The 18,418-nt window shown below is 41.3% G+C and overlaps 1 protein-coding gene across 2 annotated transcripts in view; it reads left to right on the top strand.

Annotated features, from left to right (window-relative positions):
- Window positions 1–18,418, top strand: part of kank1a (KN motif and ankyrin repeat domains 1a) — a 62,340-nt gene that overhangs the window by 14,639 nt on the left and 29,283 nt on the right. The window contains exon 1 of one of the 2 annotated variants that reach the window (XM_069683097.1): window positions 14,348–14,427. The exons of the other annotated variant lie outside the window; for it this stretch is intronic. The gene's annotated coding sequence lies outside the window, so the exon portion shown is untranslated. Of the gene's footprint in view, window positions 1–14,347; window positions 14,428–18,418 lie in introns of those variants that run through there. 2 annotated transcript variants of the gene reach the window in all.

Here is an 18,418-nt window from a genome sequence, read left to right as displayed (position 1 = left end):
ATCTTGGCCTGCAACGTTTATCTTCACTATCAATTCATCCATCAATCTACTTCCTGATTTGATTGTTTAGTCAATAAAATGTTAAGAGTAGAAAATAAATGGCTTACACATTCTCTCAGTGCCCAGGATGGCGTCTTAAATTTTCTTGTTTTGTCTGACTAACAGTCCCAAACCTTAAAATAGTCAGTTCAGTGTGTAACGACAAGTAATAACAGCAAATCTAAAATGTAAGATGCTGAAACCAGAAAATGGCTGAATCATTTAAGCAACAAATCAACCAAGAAAGTTCCTGAAACCAAAGATATTTACCGTAAAATCCGGAGTATAAGTCGCAGTCTGTTTCTGTGGGTGTCCTAGAGGGGAAGAAAGGTTTTCAATAGCTATTTAAGTTATTTCAACACTATTGATAAACTGCTATATTAGTCGCACCATTACTGGACTCAGCCTACATTTTAGATGAAAAAAAACGTATTTAAAGAGTGTCTTATACACCGAATTTTACGGTAATTAAAAGTAAATTTTTGGCTGACCGCCGGGGTCAGCCCTACACATGGGTCTGTATGGGACTGACTGAGTAACTGACTGAGCGAGTGAGTGACAGTACTTTGAGAGCCGTAGAGAGAGAGAGTTGCGACATAATGGCGGATCATGGAGCAGGTTGGACCTCCACTGACGCGACTCTCTGTCTACATGGCTCTGGATACTTCGGAGAGTAGGCGGGGCTGCTCCTCCGCTGTCCTCACCTACGTCCGCAGCACACACCTGCTTTTAAACACGTTATCATCGGCCTCATCAGGACAGTCCTTGTAACACATGGCCCACAAAAGCGCACATTGACCTGATGCGGTCAGACACATATGAGGTTTTGTTTTATTTCATAAAAGTGCATGAATTTTAAATGTCGATTTCTATAAAGCACCACTCAAGACCCTGCTATTCATGCACATGTGGCATGTCAGAAAAGTTCCTCCACACACTCTTTCTGTTGTCCTCCTTCACCTGGAGTAGCTCTCCTCTCTCTGAGCCAAACACCCATTTGCTGTTTTAACGACTTCCTGAGGCTGTTGAAGTTTACCGTAAGAGGACGGGGAGTCTCTTTGTTGTCGTTCTTGGGGAATGGAAACTGTCCATGTGGTCTGTCGGTCTGTCAGCGCTGAAGGACACCTCTCTCGTTTTTTTTTCCACGTGTATTTGCCAGGCTGGGTATGTAGTGCTGCAGGAATGATGTATTTTTGTAGGCCAACACATAACTGGACAGAATGCCATCAGGATTTTTCCATGGATGTTGGATTAATGCAGAAAACAAACTTACAGGCAAAGACAAGTTCTGCTGGCAAGGTCATTTTGACTAATAAACACCACTTTTAAGATTATTCAACCATAAGTGTAATTGCTGGACATAAAATGTTTTTATTTTATGTTCATCTTATTATATTTTCAAAAGTAATCTTCAAGTCTTTGTACAAGTTTTTGTCAATCTGTTTGTTCTTGTACCCAAAGGCTCCAGAACCAGACATGTCAGCCATTTGTTAACACTTTCTTTTAATCCTGTTAATCATTTCTAATAACTGTTGTGCATCTTAAATATCCTCCCCAAAGGCAGATAATGAGGCCGTATTAGGCTTGTTTATAAAGTATCTCTGGAAGGTCATGCTTTTGTGTCTGAATCTGGCGTTTCACCAGCTCCTATACACGCTTTGTTCTAATATTTCCTCGTTGCTTCCCCCCTGGGAATAAATTAGACTTTCAAATTTGGGATAAAGTGGCGTGTGGACGGCTTTGAGCGCTGTCAGTGAGGAAGCTAACAGGGAGACGAGAAGAGAAGGACATCCTTTTTGGAAGAGGTTTGGGCCTCATTGCTTCTGTCATCATACCAAAAAGACCGCCCCCCCTTTTCCTTCCCCACATGCACCTTTTTTATCTCCCCCGCTCTCTTTGGAACAAATCATTTAGCTCCCACCCTAATGGGATTAGTCCGCTCTCTCTTCTCCTCCCTCCCTTCCTTCCTTCCTCTCTTGTCTTCTTTCTTTTTCTTTCACATATTCAAGTCCATCCTTCGGCTCGTCTCTTTTGGGGCTCTGCCTCTGGAAAAACACAAGTGGTTCATCTCAATGGAAAAGCTTTAGAGAGGGGACAATTGTGAATGAATGAGGAGTTAATGGAGGTTTTAAGAGTTTGGCATCTTTCTGTTTGCTGATTTTGTTGCTAAAGGTTTCAGTTGGTGTGATCTAAGCGATAAAATGACCTTTATCTCCGCTGAATGCCACATAAACTCCAAATAAACTCTTTATCGCTGCAGTTTGGTGTCCAAATGACTGATAGGGGATAACGGCTTGCCCCCAGATTAGCATGCTTAATATACCCAATGACATATGACATTGAGGCTCTTTAATCAGGCGGAATCTCTCTCTGCTGTCATCACCACATTTAGCAGTGTGGTCCTGACGCTACCATGACAAACAATGAGGCCAGCTGAGAGCACACAAAAGCCAGCCAGCGTCGGGGGGCCAGCTGGGGACGAGGTGCTCGACAGATGGTCGTGAATTTGTTTTACATTGCATTTATATTAGAAAGACACCGAAAGCAGGATACTTCACTGGCGATGGGAGAAGAGACATTCACCATTTATTAGCAGGTCTTCCCAGGTCTGAAAAACCTGCATCGACGCGTTACTTTTGGTGGGAGAGGGGTATCAGTATCAGCTAGCGTTACTGTTGGTTAGCATGGTTAGTTGTTCAAACACACTTCATCACCTCCGCCATCTGCTTCAGTTGTGATTTTTAGTTTTGCTTTTAACTTTAATCAGCACAGCATGACCTCCTCAGTTCTTCAGCCACCTGTTGGTCACAGTCAGTTGCAGCGCTCTGTTGATGACATTGATCATTGCAGATTTTGATCAACTAAAAGACCAACTGCTATCACAAGCCGAGCGCTTTAATGATTCAGGTAAAGTGTTAAATGGAAAACATCTATTGGAGGCTGTTTGGGTCCCCGGTGATGCTGGGACATCTTTTGTTCCCAGGACCTGGACCATGGCACATCTGGGACCGCACACCTCAAAACAACATAAAAACGGGCTGTGTAGGAAGTGCTGATGGATATGTGCATATTTGAAACGGTCTCTTTAAAAACATAGCGTGATTCTCCACTGAAAATAATCACACATCTGTTGTGCAGTTTTTCAGAAACAAGGTTTTAATGTCTCTGTGTGAGATGGCTGTTTTATTGTTTTATTTTCATGTAGAAATTCTGCATTTGAAAGAGGAAAGAAGAGGAGAGAAAGACCTTGTTTATGTTCTTGTAACAACACAGAATCAATTCTTCCTCTAGTGAAAACTGCGGCTCTGTAGGTGAATATAAATAGCATAAAAATAGACATTGTTCATATTAGTTTTCAGACTTTTCTGTAAGCAAATTTAATTTAAGTCGGAAACAACATAGCGAAAGTGAAAGTCATTAAAAGAAACGTGTGGGTGTAGCCCTGTTTGCAGAGTTACAGTGACCTGTCTTATCTTTTACTTTTTTCATCTCCTCTCCAAAGAAACACAAACTCACTGACCCTGAGCTGTGTCCCAAAACAAAACCTTTATGTAGTTCTCTCTATTCAACATTTTAGTATCCTGTCTGAATCTCAAACGTTTTATATTATACTGTATTTCATATATATATATATATATATATATATATATATATATATATATGTGACTGAGTCCTGCAAATGTTAGTTTTTCAAACGAGCAAGAAAACCTTTTGCTACAGTTGGGAAAAATACATTTTAAACAAAACTTAAAAACAAGTCTTTTATTTAATAAAAACAGGATGCAAGAAAAGATAGGACTTAATATTCAGGTAAGGATTAAGAATAATCAATAAGAAAATTAAGATTTTGTAAATAGTAGACGAGTGGAAGTAAAAGGAGTGAAAGGAGCAATCAATTTAACTTTCTGTACAAGACAGGTGTTTGAGAGAGAAGTGAACATTGTTTCATTCATCCAATCATTTCATTTGATCCATAGACAGTGATTGGACGGGCGAACTTACTTCAGTTAGTACAAGGCCTGCACGATATGAGAAAACTCTACGATGATGCAGTTGTGTAGTTCAATACTGCGATAGCAATATGATGCATAATAAATAGCATCTTAGCTGTAACTCTTAGTTTCTCTGTCTATCTGCTGTTCTGCGTGCTTTAAACAATCCCTGTGTTTGCAACATGTCCTCCTGAATCTCATATAAATCCCAAAAGCTAGGGGGGCTGATAGCTGCTTGGGCTTCACCTCATCGCATCCAAATAGTGTGAAGCGTGGCCATTACACCCAGGGCTCCATCCAACAGGTCACATTTACTCAGGCTGAGTGACAAAGCAAGGCTTGTTTACATAAATTCAGAGTTTTGTGATGTGTTTATTGCAAATGCTCATGTTGCAATAACGAAGAAAATGGCTATTTATTGTGCAGGTCCACACAGCGCTTCATTCAGTGCGTCCAGTCCTTGATGATTGGACGGTGTTATTGCAGTCCTGTGATGGCCACAGACATGAAATGACATTCATCTCACTTCCTGACAGCACTCTATAAATAAAAAGCTCCAATATATGTATAATAGTATATAATAAGTTGCCAAGTACTGTACTTGAGTGTGTATTTACTACTTGTTAACAACCGTTGACTAAATGGATCCACTGCCAGCAAAGAAAGGTCATAACACTTTGAGTTACGACATCTTTATAGCTGCTGTTTCTCCTGATGGTGAGGTTGCACCTGAAAGAGCCTTTATTTCCTCACTGGCAGCTGCGTCACACAGAGAAGCTTTATCTCAGCTGTCAGAAGAAACTGGAGTCCTACAGACAGACAAATACCGACACAAAATTGGTGGCAGGATATCTAGCTGCGTGTATGCCTGACAGCTTGGTGCAAAAGGACGTGTCCCCTCCTCTCATCATGCATTATGGGTCCCAGAGCAGCATCTCCATACATGAGCGAGCCCTCTCACCAGCAGCACCACCCCGCCTTCCAATGGCAGTAATTGGCCCGTCACTCATTAACACCATATAATTAGTCCAGCAGCTCAAGTGTTTAGGCGACCCGAACAAAAAAAGAAAAAGTCAGACAAGGTTTGTTTTGTCTCCTAAAACATTCCTGACATATTTGTGTGTCCGGGCTGCAGGCTGTCGGTGTTACAGACGTGTAACTGTCGATCACTGAAGCCATCAATACAACAGAATATATTTAATGATGAAAATGTGGAGCTTAAACCTGCAAGAATCAGTTGTTAATCCTTTTCTGAAGATGCTTCTTTTTGAGGCACTTTGTTAGGTGTTTGTCTGTTTTTTGAAGCTTCCGTCTCTCCGTCTTTGTCAAAGTTCAGTGTTCCCTTCATGCCGTCGTCACTTTAATTAGCTTGTTGCTCATTGTCTGGCTGCTGTCGGAGGGAGAAGGGCAGCAGAGCGACGCAGCGGTGGATCTCACTGGTGCGTCTGTGAAAGGTCAGCGGAGTGGGCTCACTTGGCACAAAAGCAAACATGAGAGCACTTAAGGTTGGGGAATTTCTCCCACAATGCCTCTTTTGAGAGAGCTGACAAGAGGTGAAAGCTCTGGGAGTGACGGTCCCTCAGACTTCATCTGGAGTGGTTAGACTTTGTACTGTGGACGCTGTTTAAAGCAGAGGAGTGGTATGTTTAGTAGAAGGCAAGCGAAAATGCTTTTTTTGGGCTCTTCAAAAATTATCTAAAGCGTCGTTTTTCTCCCATCATTGTCAAAATTTTATAATTTCACCTTTACTAAAAGTTAGGGATGCGGTATCGGAGCTTAAGTACTCGTACTCTCACTTGTAAAACTACGACAAGTTCCGCACCCGAATACCACTTCACGGCTTGACGTTAGCCTCCCGTTAGTTAAGCAGGCCGGCGGGGAAGCAAAGTTTACTGTTAAAATGTCAGCAACAGTTGCATCGTTCTGATTTACTTTGTTACAGTCAGAAAGTGAGGAACATCTGATGAAAATGGAACATGTTTTTAAAGTCATTATGAGAACTATAATGATATTATTCAGTACTCATATCGGTGCTCGGTATCGGCAAGTACCCAAATGTAAGTAGTTGTACTTGGTCTGAAAGAAAGTGGTATTGGTGCATCCCGACTAAAAGTCATAAGTCCAAAGAGAGTAATATAGTGCAGTTTTACTGGCTTTACACAGGTATTTCTATTTCCTGCAGCTTCACACTTCCACTCCACTGCTGTTCCTTGTCTTTTTTCAGTCTGTTTTTTTTGTTGTGGCCTAAAATGCCTCACTCTGCAGCAGCTTTTTTAAGTTGCAATGCAAGTTACGATGTTTTGAGGCTGTTTTTTTTTTAACTTTTTAACACCTTACACATTCACTCTAATAAAGCCATCTATAGCTGACTGAGCTGTTTGTCTTCTGACATCACTTCCTGTCGATTTTTGTGACAAGACGCCAAATAAAATACTCGCTAGGAATGCTAATTTCTCACTGCACGTGCAGATTCAATGCTGTCCATATGTGCACAGGAGAATCTACATGTTAGTACACTCCCGCTGTTCTACTGGGTATTTCAGCTGCTGCGGCAGCATTAACCAACTGATGAGAGAACGGGGATTACCATCTCGCTGAGATGACTATTTGAAAAGTGGATAAGTGGACTGCTAACTTTCAGCACAGAAACTTGGATTATAACAAGAAGACAACGAGGATTGGATTTAGTTTTATGTATTTACTGTACAGAGTCTCCTTAAAGACACTGTACTTCCTAAATTACTTGCATGCTTGGAAAAAGGATGATTGGAAAAATTGGCCAAAATTGCACAGTCGAGAAAAAGTTGCAGCAGTTGGTTGAATTGGCGAGAACGTAACATCCCAACTTCCTGGAGGGATGGCTTTTTACTTAACATTTATTTGATATCTTAAATTACTTTGCAGATTGAGATTATCAATTCAAAGTCAAATCAGCAGATGCTTTATGATTGTTTGTTAGCTGAAGCTAATCTGCAGTGCATACAGTTGTTTGAATCGGCTCCACAATAACCAGTTGCAGCTATAAAGTTAGGACCACATGAGTGCATCAATAATTGAAGTGCAGTTATATTGTGTCAGGGGTCATTCTGCATAATGAGTCCTTTTTTAAACGTTTGGTAGTTTGAGTAAATGTTGAGGCTTATTATTTTGTACTTCTGAAAACTTGAAATTACCTCAACCTCAAGACTGGGTTGAGGTAATTTACTGAATCAAGTTACTCCACATACGTAATCTGATTTTACTTCCTTCGTTTGATACTTCCCACAAAGTTCTGTCGGCTATTTAAAGTCAACCCACAACCTTTTCCCTCTCCCCGGCCAGATATTATTTTGTCTAAGTGTGTTTATTGTTGCACCGTGTTGCACCTGCACCATCTGGCGAGTGTTTCTGTGCACGAGGACTAACGTTCAAAATATATTACTGATCCTAGAATTTGTCCGAAGCAGTGCCATCTCCTGCTCAACATGACCGACTTTATTGTACGCTTGAGTCTAGTTTGCACTGGGAGGGGGGGTCCTCCTGCATGAGGTGATGAGTGGTGGGTATGTTCAGCAGCCCGTTGCGCCCCTTGTCCGCCTCTGTGACTCCACTCGAGAGCCGAACAAATAAGAGGCTCCAGCCTGTCTTTTGGTCAAGTGCAGGCTGGACACAGGACAGAGGAGGGGGCAGAGAGGGAGGTGTGGAGGGAAAATGATAGAGAGGAGAGTCAGGGAGCAGGAGGAGAAAGAAAGAGAGTAGTGGGAAATAGTGGGAGTTAAACTAGACTAGGTCTGTAATTGAGGAAGAGGATAACGATGGAGAGAGAGGGAGGGAGGAGCTGAGATGTTTAATCCCCAGAGGGTGATTTATTTTTGTCTTTGTGAGAGAGGATGCTAAAATTACACTGTGTCTTTTGTATTGAGCTGTTTAAGAACTTAGAAGGTGCACAGAACAGGAAGTTTGAAGGGAGGACAGTGAAAGAGAAAATGTTCAAAGTTGCAGCTGTTTTTAACTTCTAGACAAGAGCTAAAATAAGAACCATTTATCCACAACAGTTTCTTAGATAGGATTATTTGTTGCTTTACTCCGGGAAGCATTGATTGTCTCTGGGCTTCAATAATAAGTCGATTCACGATCAAAAGAGAACTCATTTCCAACTGCTTTGATAAAAGATTATTTCTTTTAAGCATCATTTCTTTGACGTATTTGCTTGTTAAAGTTTCCTAAATGTAAAGATCTGATGCTTTTGTGTCTTTAATGATGATAAATGAAGAGTCTTTGGAGTTTCTGTCAACAAAAGAAGGAAGTTGAAGACGTCGCTTTGGGAACAGTTTATGAAAAATTGACACTTTTTTGTAAGAAGATATCAATCATTATTCAGCGTTCGTTGCAATCATTGGGCATTTTGTGCCGATGTCTTTTTACATTTTATTGTCAGTTGAATAAGAAAATATTTGTACAGACATGTACAGCTGCTGGCTCTCTTTGGACATAAAGATGAACTGCAGCATTTTGTTGTTCTTTCTTATTTAAAACGGGTATGCTTGTGAATGTGAGTAGAGATTTAAGAAACTAACAACATGCTTTAATAATACCTTATATTTCCACTTTCCATTGTCTGCAGTTTGAAGTTTATTATTAGTGTGACCAAGCCACAGTCTCTGTGTTTCTCAGCCCTCTTTTCCCTCTAGGGGGCGCTGTTGTCAACAGAAGGAGTCACTACGTTTAAAGGAAAAATGTCTCAGAGCAGTTGTGTGTCCTTAACGAGCGGATCAAGCTTTAAATCACTGCTCCGGGTAACTTCACTTTGACGCTGACAGCTGAATGAGCTTGTTGATAACAGTAACCACACAGACTCTGCTTTAAAGCTTCCTTTTTATTTGAGGAACAGTGAGTGAGAGAGTTAAAGACAATCCTTGGATGTGTGAGGATTTATCAGAACCTCAATGACAGAGCAGAAGGCAATCTTTTTTGTTTCAAAGCAGGCCGTTAATTATTCACTTTTAGGTTGTTTTTGTGAACAGAAAGTGTGAAAATTCTACTTAAACCAGCTCCATCCTCCTGAAACGGTTCCTAGTGCAGATTTAAATTGCACTTGTTTTGTTCTTTGCCAACAAATAAAGTGTTATTACCTCAAACACGCTGAAGGCTGGATCTAATTGAACCTATTAAAGATGAGACAAACTGGAACTTGAGCTGGAGCGTGTCAGAAAAGGTATCCAGAAGCAGCTGATTGGCTCTTTGGCTGCAGGCACAAAGAATCTGAGCAATAAATCGAAGGTGGAGCTCGATGCAAGACCCCAGCAGCCTCTGCGGGCTGTCACTCAGCACAGTAAATCATACTTCAGGGTAATCTGAACCACATCTGCAGATATCTTGTGCAAAGATATTCTGGAATCCAGCCATGTGTGATTCTGATGTTTACTATTCTTTTACTGTAGCCTTTTGAAGTCAAACTTTCACCTGCAGATGTGCTATTATTGTTGCACCAAATCCATCTGAGGGACACTGAACCTCTGGAGAGCAGCTGCCAAGATAAAGGACGGTCCTAAAATAGACACAGAGCACTTACAGACGCCTCTCTTAAGTGTGCTCTCCTTTCTTGGGATCATCAATAGGAACGCTGACAGCAGTGTTCATTGTTTATTTTAGACGTACACGCGTAGTCTCTCTCTTTTTATAGCATATTCTGGCCATATGGGCTGTTTTAATTCGCTGTGCTTGTATCTATACGGCATTTCAACCCATCCTCAGACCCAGAGGACAGAATGGGCATGGAGCTTTTTCCTTAACTTTAATCAAGAGCGTGTTTTTTCATTTTGAGAGCATGATTTATTGATTTTGCGTTCCGATTTTGTAATAATTTCCCTGAAAAACCTGCTTTTGCTCTCATGTAACCCCTGTTTGTGCTTAGATTTGCTCTTTCTGCTCAAATATATTGATGCTTGCACCAATTTCCTGCGCTCCAGTTGCAACCCGTCTCCTCTTCTGTGCGCTTGTGAAACGTCCGCTCTTGGATTTTTTTCTCTGCTTTTGGATTTCTTGATGCACCAACTCTGTCAAAATTCCCCAACCAACAGAAAATACAGGTACAAGGTCGACCGCTGATGTTATCGGTGTTACCTGGTGTCTGCGCGTCAGCTGTATTTTTTAGAGCATCCCGTATGGGCGGTTACTCTTAAACCGTGTTTATCCACTCCCGCCCACCACGGCTTTACAATGAATGTATAACTTGTAAGAGAAAGTACGACTTTCGGATCAAAGGATCAGTTGTTTATACACCAGTTTGGTACATTTTTAATTTACAATGGAAAAATAAGGGGGGTGGAAAATCCTCAATGATTAGGTCAATGTCCAATGACTTCCAAAACAACATACCACTGCTCTCCAAAATGACCTAAATGACCTTTTAAAAGAGAAGCAGCGTCAGGAACACCTGCCAAGCTCTGGCTCAAAAATGTGCTTCACTTTGTAGAAGAGTTGCAGTTTGCACATGTTGCACAGACCGTCTAAACTGTTCTCCATCTTTGATTTAAATCCTCATTCCAGCAGTCCTTCAACACTCTTCAATCTTAAAATAACAGGGGTCCATTTTCAAGCATCTTTTGTTCTGGAAACACTCTGTCCAAGTCCTGAGAGCGATTGGATGAGGTGGAAATGGACAGACAGGAATGAACATAATGACAGAGCGTGTATGCATCATCTCTTTGATTTCCGATATTGAGCCAAACGCTTGTCGAATGCTGTGTTTACTGCATGCACGAGGTCTGCGGCTGCACCAGAGAGGGCATAGCTCAGAGATGAAAGTGATGCGCCAGAAATAACTTGATGTGTGATTATACAGCAACAGGACTGACTGAAGGTTGACTCATCGTCTCACTTTATGGACAACTGTCCTGTTCTTGTCTCATTGTTCACATGGCTAAACACTCCTAAGACAGTGTGGGCACGTTAGGTCAACACATCCAGGTTAGGATTTCACTTTGGGAGCACAGTGTTAAAATACTTCACTACAGACTATCAAACAGATTCCAGCTGGCTGAACGTATTCTTAAAGGTACAGTGCTTGTTTTCAACATTTTGAGTGCAAGTTTGTGACTTTTTGTGTGCTGCTTTTATCACATCAGTTACAGTATCAACAGACCTTCTCTTTTTGGATAAGTGGTATGTGTGGTGTATGTTCATCGCTGTTCGATGCAGTATTAAGAGTAGATATAGGGAAAAGAATAGGGTGATGATGACGCTGCTCTGGATGTTATTTAGGTTGAAACAGTCCGGGTGGAGGGGCTGCACAGTGGTGCAGTAGTAAGTGATTTCGAGTCACAGCTAGAAGGTTGGTTTGAATCCCGGTTTGGACGTAGGGGGCCTTTCTGTGTGGAGTTTGTATGTTCTCCTTGTGCATGTGTGGGTTCCTTCCGGGTACTCCGGCTTCCTCCCACAGTCCAAAGACATGCTATCCTGTGTTTGACTGGCGATCGGTCCAAGGTGTGACCCCGCCTCTCGCCCAATGACAGCTGAGGCGACCCTGAACGGGATGAGCTGTTTAAGAGAGAGGAGGAGCACTGCCTGAAACTCAAACTCTTCAACTTTCATCAGACAACAATTTGTCTTTTTAGTAGCCTTAAGTTCAACTGCATGTGAATTTACATGTGAAATCTTGCTGAGAAATTAAGCCTCCCAGATGTTGAATCCTAGCGATTTTTCCTCTAGCGCCACCATGAGGTTGGCGTCTGTGGTTTTGTCTTGTTAACGATTGAGTGCAAATCATTAACCAGACAGTACAAGTGCAAAATGTGTTTTATCTCCTTCTCTTGAGCTATTATCTGTTCAGAGTTTATATTTGTCTTGTATGTTTGTATGTCGACGAACAACATTCCCATCAGCTGTATTTTGTGCACAGTGCTAATATGCAATGCTAGCATGCTAACGGTGAACTGACATGGTCAACTATCCCTACCAAACATCAGCATGTTAGCATTATTATAGTGACGTTTGCATTTACAGTGTCACAGAGCTGCTGTTCTTAGTTTTATAACATTGATTAATGATTCTCTTTGTCTATGAAGAGTAGGTGATTTTTTTTTCATAAGGGTAAAATTTGCTCCTGAAAAAGCTTCTTTATCTTCCTGAAGATAGGAAGTCTTTACCGTTAGCCTCTTTGATGTAGCTGGAAGTGTTCTCTTCCCTTCCTCTGACCTTGTGACACGAAACTCATAAAACAAAAGGCAAAAATCCCTTCGGTTAACTTTTTCATTCCTGTAAGTTCCTCCCTCCTCGCCGGGATAATTGAAAGGCTTTGAGGCCGTGTCTCTGGGGTTGAACTCAGCGGGCTCACGCAGGACATCAAAGGGAAACGGACCGTCGGACAGCACAAGCCGGGGTCAATAACACGGCTTACGCTGCCAAACAGTAGTGAACTACAGCTCTGACTGAGGCGTATGACCCGCGTCTTCTCCCTCGTCGGCACAGCAGCTTCTCCTCCAAAGCTTCAAAGGCATTTCTTAATGAGGGCCAGATGCAGAGCTGAGACGACAAGCAGCCGATGCTTGTTCTGCAATTACACCGACACTCGCACACACATACATATTGGCACTTGGAAAACAAGTACTCTGTGTGGCTACAATGGGCTTTGGTTGTCTTTTTCTGCTCATACAGAGATGCTCCTGAAAAAGACACCTGTGAACAATCATGCCGATTATCCACAGAGAGGTAAAGTGCTCCACGCATTGATCGTGTTCTCATGCTCCTGAGCCCGTTCTGGTGCTCTGAATGAAAATATCTGCAGGCTTTTTCCCTCCATTAAAGCTGCAGTCGAGCTTTTATTAGGGGAAAAACAAGCCTGTTGAATATTCAGCGCAGTGGGGTTTGCAACCTTAACGGCCCTCTGTGAACTCCTCGCGCTGTTTACTGTTGACACGAGTTACTAAAGCTGAACTCTGGGTGTTTTTTTAACAGTGGAAAATGTGAATGGTCCCACCACATCCACTGAATGAGACTTTTTCATTCCTTAAGTCAGTCACTTTATATGGTACACAAATGAGTCTAGACACACTGCATGGCATTAAGGCGGGCATGTTTTGGTCGTAAAAACATGCCGATTGTTTTAAGTTTTTCTCAAATAAGCGGCAAACTCTTGATTTCACTCTCAGGTGGGTGCAGCTTTTAATCTTCTGCTCTGACTTTGTCATTGTGTAATTTAAAGCTGAAGTCTGGGAAGAATGTTATACATCTTTAGCCACCAAAATTCTGACTAATTAAATGAAATGTTTGGTGTTTCAGGTGTTTTTCTGGTTGCCTTTGCGGCATGATGTCGGAAACCCATTATGAAAAGTAGTTTTGTTTCCACTTGACGTATTCTTCCTCTCCATTTTTACTTTGTTGTGGTCATGTGACAGCTTGGTGCACTTTAAAACGTTGTGACAGAACTCACTGAAGAGTAAAATCACTTCATTTAACACTGAACCTCAGAGGACCAGTGTGTATAGACTTAGGGGGATCTATAGACAGACATTTAATGTAATATGAAGTTGTTTTTTTTGCATACATCAACATTTGAATGAGGTCGTCATATCCTCAGAGTAAGAAGGTCCTCTCTTAAGTTGCCTGCCGTGCACACATGTTCCTACAGTAGCCCAGAATGGACAAACCAAACACTGGATACAGTGGGGCCCTTCTGCGGTGTTCTGCGGCTGCCAATCTGTTTTCTTATAGTAACGCGTGCCACTAAATGCCCCACACTTTTAAGGGAACTTAGATTATAACATTGGCAGAATTTTGTCTGTTTCTGATAATTTAATACCTCAAATGAGTCATTTGTACATTCAAGATGAACAATTTGTGTACACAAAAACTCTAATGGATGAAACAAAACCAAAGATTATCTTTAAATTGATAAATGATGTTATTAGCCCGCTTTATCTTTGATCAAAAACACACTTTTGTTCGGCCGTTAGCTTCAGCAAACAGTATTTTTAATGCTTTCACTACAGTAAGGTTGTGACTGCAGGACTTTTACATGTCGTGGAGTATTAGTAAGGAATCTGAATACTCAAACAAACAAGAAAAAGTCAGACATATGACTCTGTTTGATTATTTGTACAACTGACAAAGATCATGAATGACTAACACAGACGCACACACAGCACGAGGTGAGGTGTAACCTGACCTGAGTCACTGTCAATTAAAGTAGACAAACACCTGCAGCTCCTGTCACTCTGGATGCTCCGCGCGCTCCTGTCACATTTACGTAACCGCCTACGAGGAACAAAACGAGAAGATCTGGTTTGTGTCCTCTAACGCTGTGACGATGCCGTGTTTGGTTTTATCTCAGGTCGTCAGTCGTGTCACATTGGTGTGTCTTACGTGGATCAGAAAGTTATAAATCCATTTGTCCGGTTCTGTTGTCCTGTAAACTATGGTGAGTTTTTAAATCTCGTTTGTTCCCACTTAATCGGAAGAGAAATTGGTGATTTAAGATACAGATACAGTAAAATGATGCCTGTGTCTTACTAGAACCAGAATTAATAACTGCTACAATACTACATTAAATAGGCTAATAGAGCTTTTTAGTAGATAATACCACACTTCACTTTGACAGCTACAAGGCTTCGGCTGCTGCAAACAATTTGTCAGCCAGTTGAAATTAACTGTGATTTAGTGACAGACTTTTCTGATGTTTGACAAGAACTTCACGAGTATGTAATTGTGTGTACGTTTTCACAGAGGCCCATCTATCGGTATGAAGGTGATGGTTCTGTAGGTAGATCTTGTTATTTTAGTGCTTCTTACTTTAACATAACATTCCTTTTTGTTCGTGTGAACTATCATTTTGTGCATTCACAGTGTAGAATGAACTTTTCTGGAAGTGTCATCACCTATAGCCATTTTTACAAAGACTGGCATGCACAATGTACAGCTCTGGATAAAGTTCAGAGACCTCTGCAACAAGATGTTTTTCTCTGGTTCTATTTATAGGTTTGTGTTTGTGTAAAATTAACATTTGTGTTATTGTAAACAACATTTCTCTTACCTCCAAATAAAATATTCTCAATCAGGCCAATTTTGCAGAAAATAACGACCAGTTAAGAAAACCAAAAGATGTTTGTCAGAGCTCGAATAATGCAAAGAAAACAAGTTCATGTTGATGACATGATTATTTATTGGGCTTTTTTTGCCTTTATTGTTTAGTACAGCTGAAGAGAGACAGGAAGTGTGGGGAGCAGAGAGTGGGGGATGACATGCACCAAATGGATCGGCAGACCAGGAGTTGAGCCTGCGATCAGTGTGTCAAGGACTACAGCCTCTGTACATGGGGTGCCCGCTCTACCAACTGAGCCAAACCAGCGCCCCCACGTTCATTTTTAAACATCAGAATACTAATGTTTTAACTCAGGGAGAGTTCAGAGATCAATATCTGGTGGAATAACCTGTTTTTTTACTACAGCTTTTATGCATCTCTGCATGCTCTCCTCCAGTCTGTCACAGAGCTGTTGGGTGATGTTAGGCGTAGGGTGTTCGACGGCCTGTGACCATCCATCTTCCTCTTGATCACATTCAGGAGGTTTTCAGTCAGGTTCAGATCTGGATCGGGCTGGCCGTGCCTTGAGAGAGAGATGCTGGTTTAAGGAACATTTGGAGTGGTGTCTTAATTTTTTCTGGAGCTGTATATTGACCTGATATTTACCAATGAAAGTCATATTGGTATGTATTGATAGCTGCATACATGCTGTCCAATATGCACCAATTGTGTCATAAACTTATACACGCCACAGTGCTGAAAAAGATACTTGAATAAATAAGAAAACAAGCTGTCAGATAATTTCCTGCAGAGCGTACTTTAATATTTATGGAAATATTTTTGTATTTATTAATTAGCCACTTTGTCTATAAGTAAGCCTGCAATCTGAACATGACTAAAGTTCTTTGAGCCTAAAGATGTTGAAAATGTGTTTGTGTCCGAACCCGAAAGTATTCGACATACATTTGTATAAAGCAGATAAAAACAGCAAATTGTCACATAGAAGAGACTGGAGACGGTTTGTATTTAGAATTTGTGATGAATTGATTTTTGAAATTATAAACTAAAGTCTCAATGTATGAATGAACTCATTGGAAAGGTGCTCTAATTAGTTGAGAATAGCTTGCAGACTTAACACAGGGATGAACATGTGACAGCTAAATGGAAAAGGCTTTCACTGTTTTGTTTCTGAACGTGTAAATGTTTCTAGACAAAAGACGTCCTAAATTCATCTTATTTACAAGTCTTTTATTTTGAAAGATCTTCTCCCGTCATTCCAAACGAGGCGTCTTTGCCTGAGTTGAGATTGAGTGATTTTGCAGCTTGGTGTTTTTCCCTTCAGCTTTCTCAGGGCTGAAGGGAAAACACTGCTGTGGGTTAATGTGTAACTGTTCATGAAAAGCTTTCCATTACGTCCTTTTGTCTGCCTCATTAGCTGTTGTTCGGCCCTGAGCTGAAGGTCAGCTCCGGCTGAGGAGTGACCGGAGGTTGTTACCCGCATTAGCTCGCCATGCGCTTCACCTGGAGGCCCATCGCAGGGGTCAGTTCTGCCCAAACCGCCTAAAGTCCTGTTCCTCTTATAGGACACAGATCGTTTGGCTGTCATCTGAGGAAGTCGTCTAATCTTAGCCGTGAAACTTATCCCTCTCACCCAGAGGGGCTGCTGGGTAGAGGCTGGTTTTCAGGGGTCTTGTGGAGCCAGTCATGTTTGCTACCTGCGAGCAGTAGGAGGAAGTTAGAATGAGAGAGACAGGTAAGCTGCATGAGCTGATTGTTAGAGGAGCAGATCTCAGTGTTTGAAGGTCGTCAACCACACAGATATCCTGCAGCTTTACTTCATGCAACAGGCCTCAATAACACCTTGGTTTTACTGTGAACGTCACATTACTCAGGGGACACACATACTGAAAAACATGGCTGTTTGTTGGAATCGACTTGGAAAAGTTTCAGAAATGTAATGTGATGAGCTTCAGTGCCTGTTTTTAAACTCGGAGCTTCTGCATGTGACATGGAGGTCTTAAAAAAGTTTACTTTCAAGTGAGTCCACCAAGAGATTATGCAACAGGTTGAACGCTTTTTTTTTCTTCTATAGGATATTTGTAGACATGCTGCACGACTAGTTTAGTTAGTTAGTTAGTTAGTTTAATTTACAACTAGTCAAGTTGTAAATTATGAATACAAAGGTTGTAAAATAAGTAACAGAGGCTAATGTTGCTGCAATACAACAGAGTGGAGAGAATAAAGAAAAAAGTGCAGACTAGTCCTTTAAAATCAGCCCTTGTTTTGGACATGTTTTAATATTCATGCATTCAGGGAGGTTTCCAGTTTCCTCCTATGCCGCCCGTTGATCACTCGCTTCACATAGTTCCTATAAGATTCTGTAAAAAGCATTTCACTTGATTTAATTTGACTTTTATTCAACAAGGAATTCCCTGGAATTAAAACTTCTCTTTTCCGTGAGAAACTTGGCTAACGCAGCACAGCGGCTTAATTTTAATGACTAAAAAAACACAATAAAAACAAATCACAAACGAGACACACATGGAAAAGATCAAATCAAGCTCAATGATCTTTTTAATACAGCTTTTATGGAATACAGCATTTTCTCCTGCAGGATACAGGGCTGTGAAAGAGACGCAGTGATGTCCATAAATGGAAAACATACTATATTACAACCAAACATGCCGGGGGAGACGCTCTCCAAGCCAAAAAATAAATGCATGAATGTTTCAGTCTTGCAACCTTCATCACATTAGAGTTTCTGAATGAGCTAGCTGGTTCTGATGAGGCTCCAAGTTTGGGAGCTTCTTCCATACATCCGATTCTTCCTGATATCTGAGCGTTTCCTGCTCCTTCCTTCAGGTTTGTTTTCTGGCAGCACATGGAAGAGGACACGTGGGAGATGTTTGGTCAGTCTCATGTTTTGGCTCATTGGTTGTTTTTTGCATGAAATTTGCAAGAAGAGCTCGTGTTTGTGTTGAAGTTGGATCTTTGAGTTGGCATGTCTCTTTAAAAGCCGCACATGAACATGAAATATTTTCACCTGCTTTGTTCAGATGGGATTATGCTCCGAGGTAACGTGCATGAGGGTCACATTCCTCCTTTATGTGTCTATATGTGGTACGTTTCATATCCACCTTTCAGTAGAACATGCACAGGATATAATTTGATGCTGATAGATGTTTATGATGTAGGCCCTGTGTTTATACTGTCAGGACAGAGTCTGGGTCATGACAACGTCTTTATGTTGTTGATGCAAGTTACCTGTTTAACCCAGGGACGGCATGTTGACCCTTCAGGGCTTAAATGTTCCCTCAGATATTTATACATTATTAACATGTCTCAGAAGGAGGTGATATTTTCGATGCTGTTTGTCTGCAGGATCATGTCA

The sequence above is a fragment of the Semicossyphus pulcher genome, unplaced genomic scaffold (assembly GCF_022749685.1).
Source record: "Semicossyphus pulcher isolate SPU_LCO1_2020_fin unplaced genomic scaffold, fSemPul1.0.p SCAF_6, whole genome shotgun sequence".
Lineage (NCBI taxonomy): Eukaryota > Metazoa > Chordata > Actinopteri > Labriformes > Labridae > Semicossyphus > Semicossyphus pulcher.
This window is presented reverse-complemented; position numbering and strand designations above follow the sequence as displayed.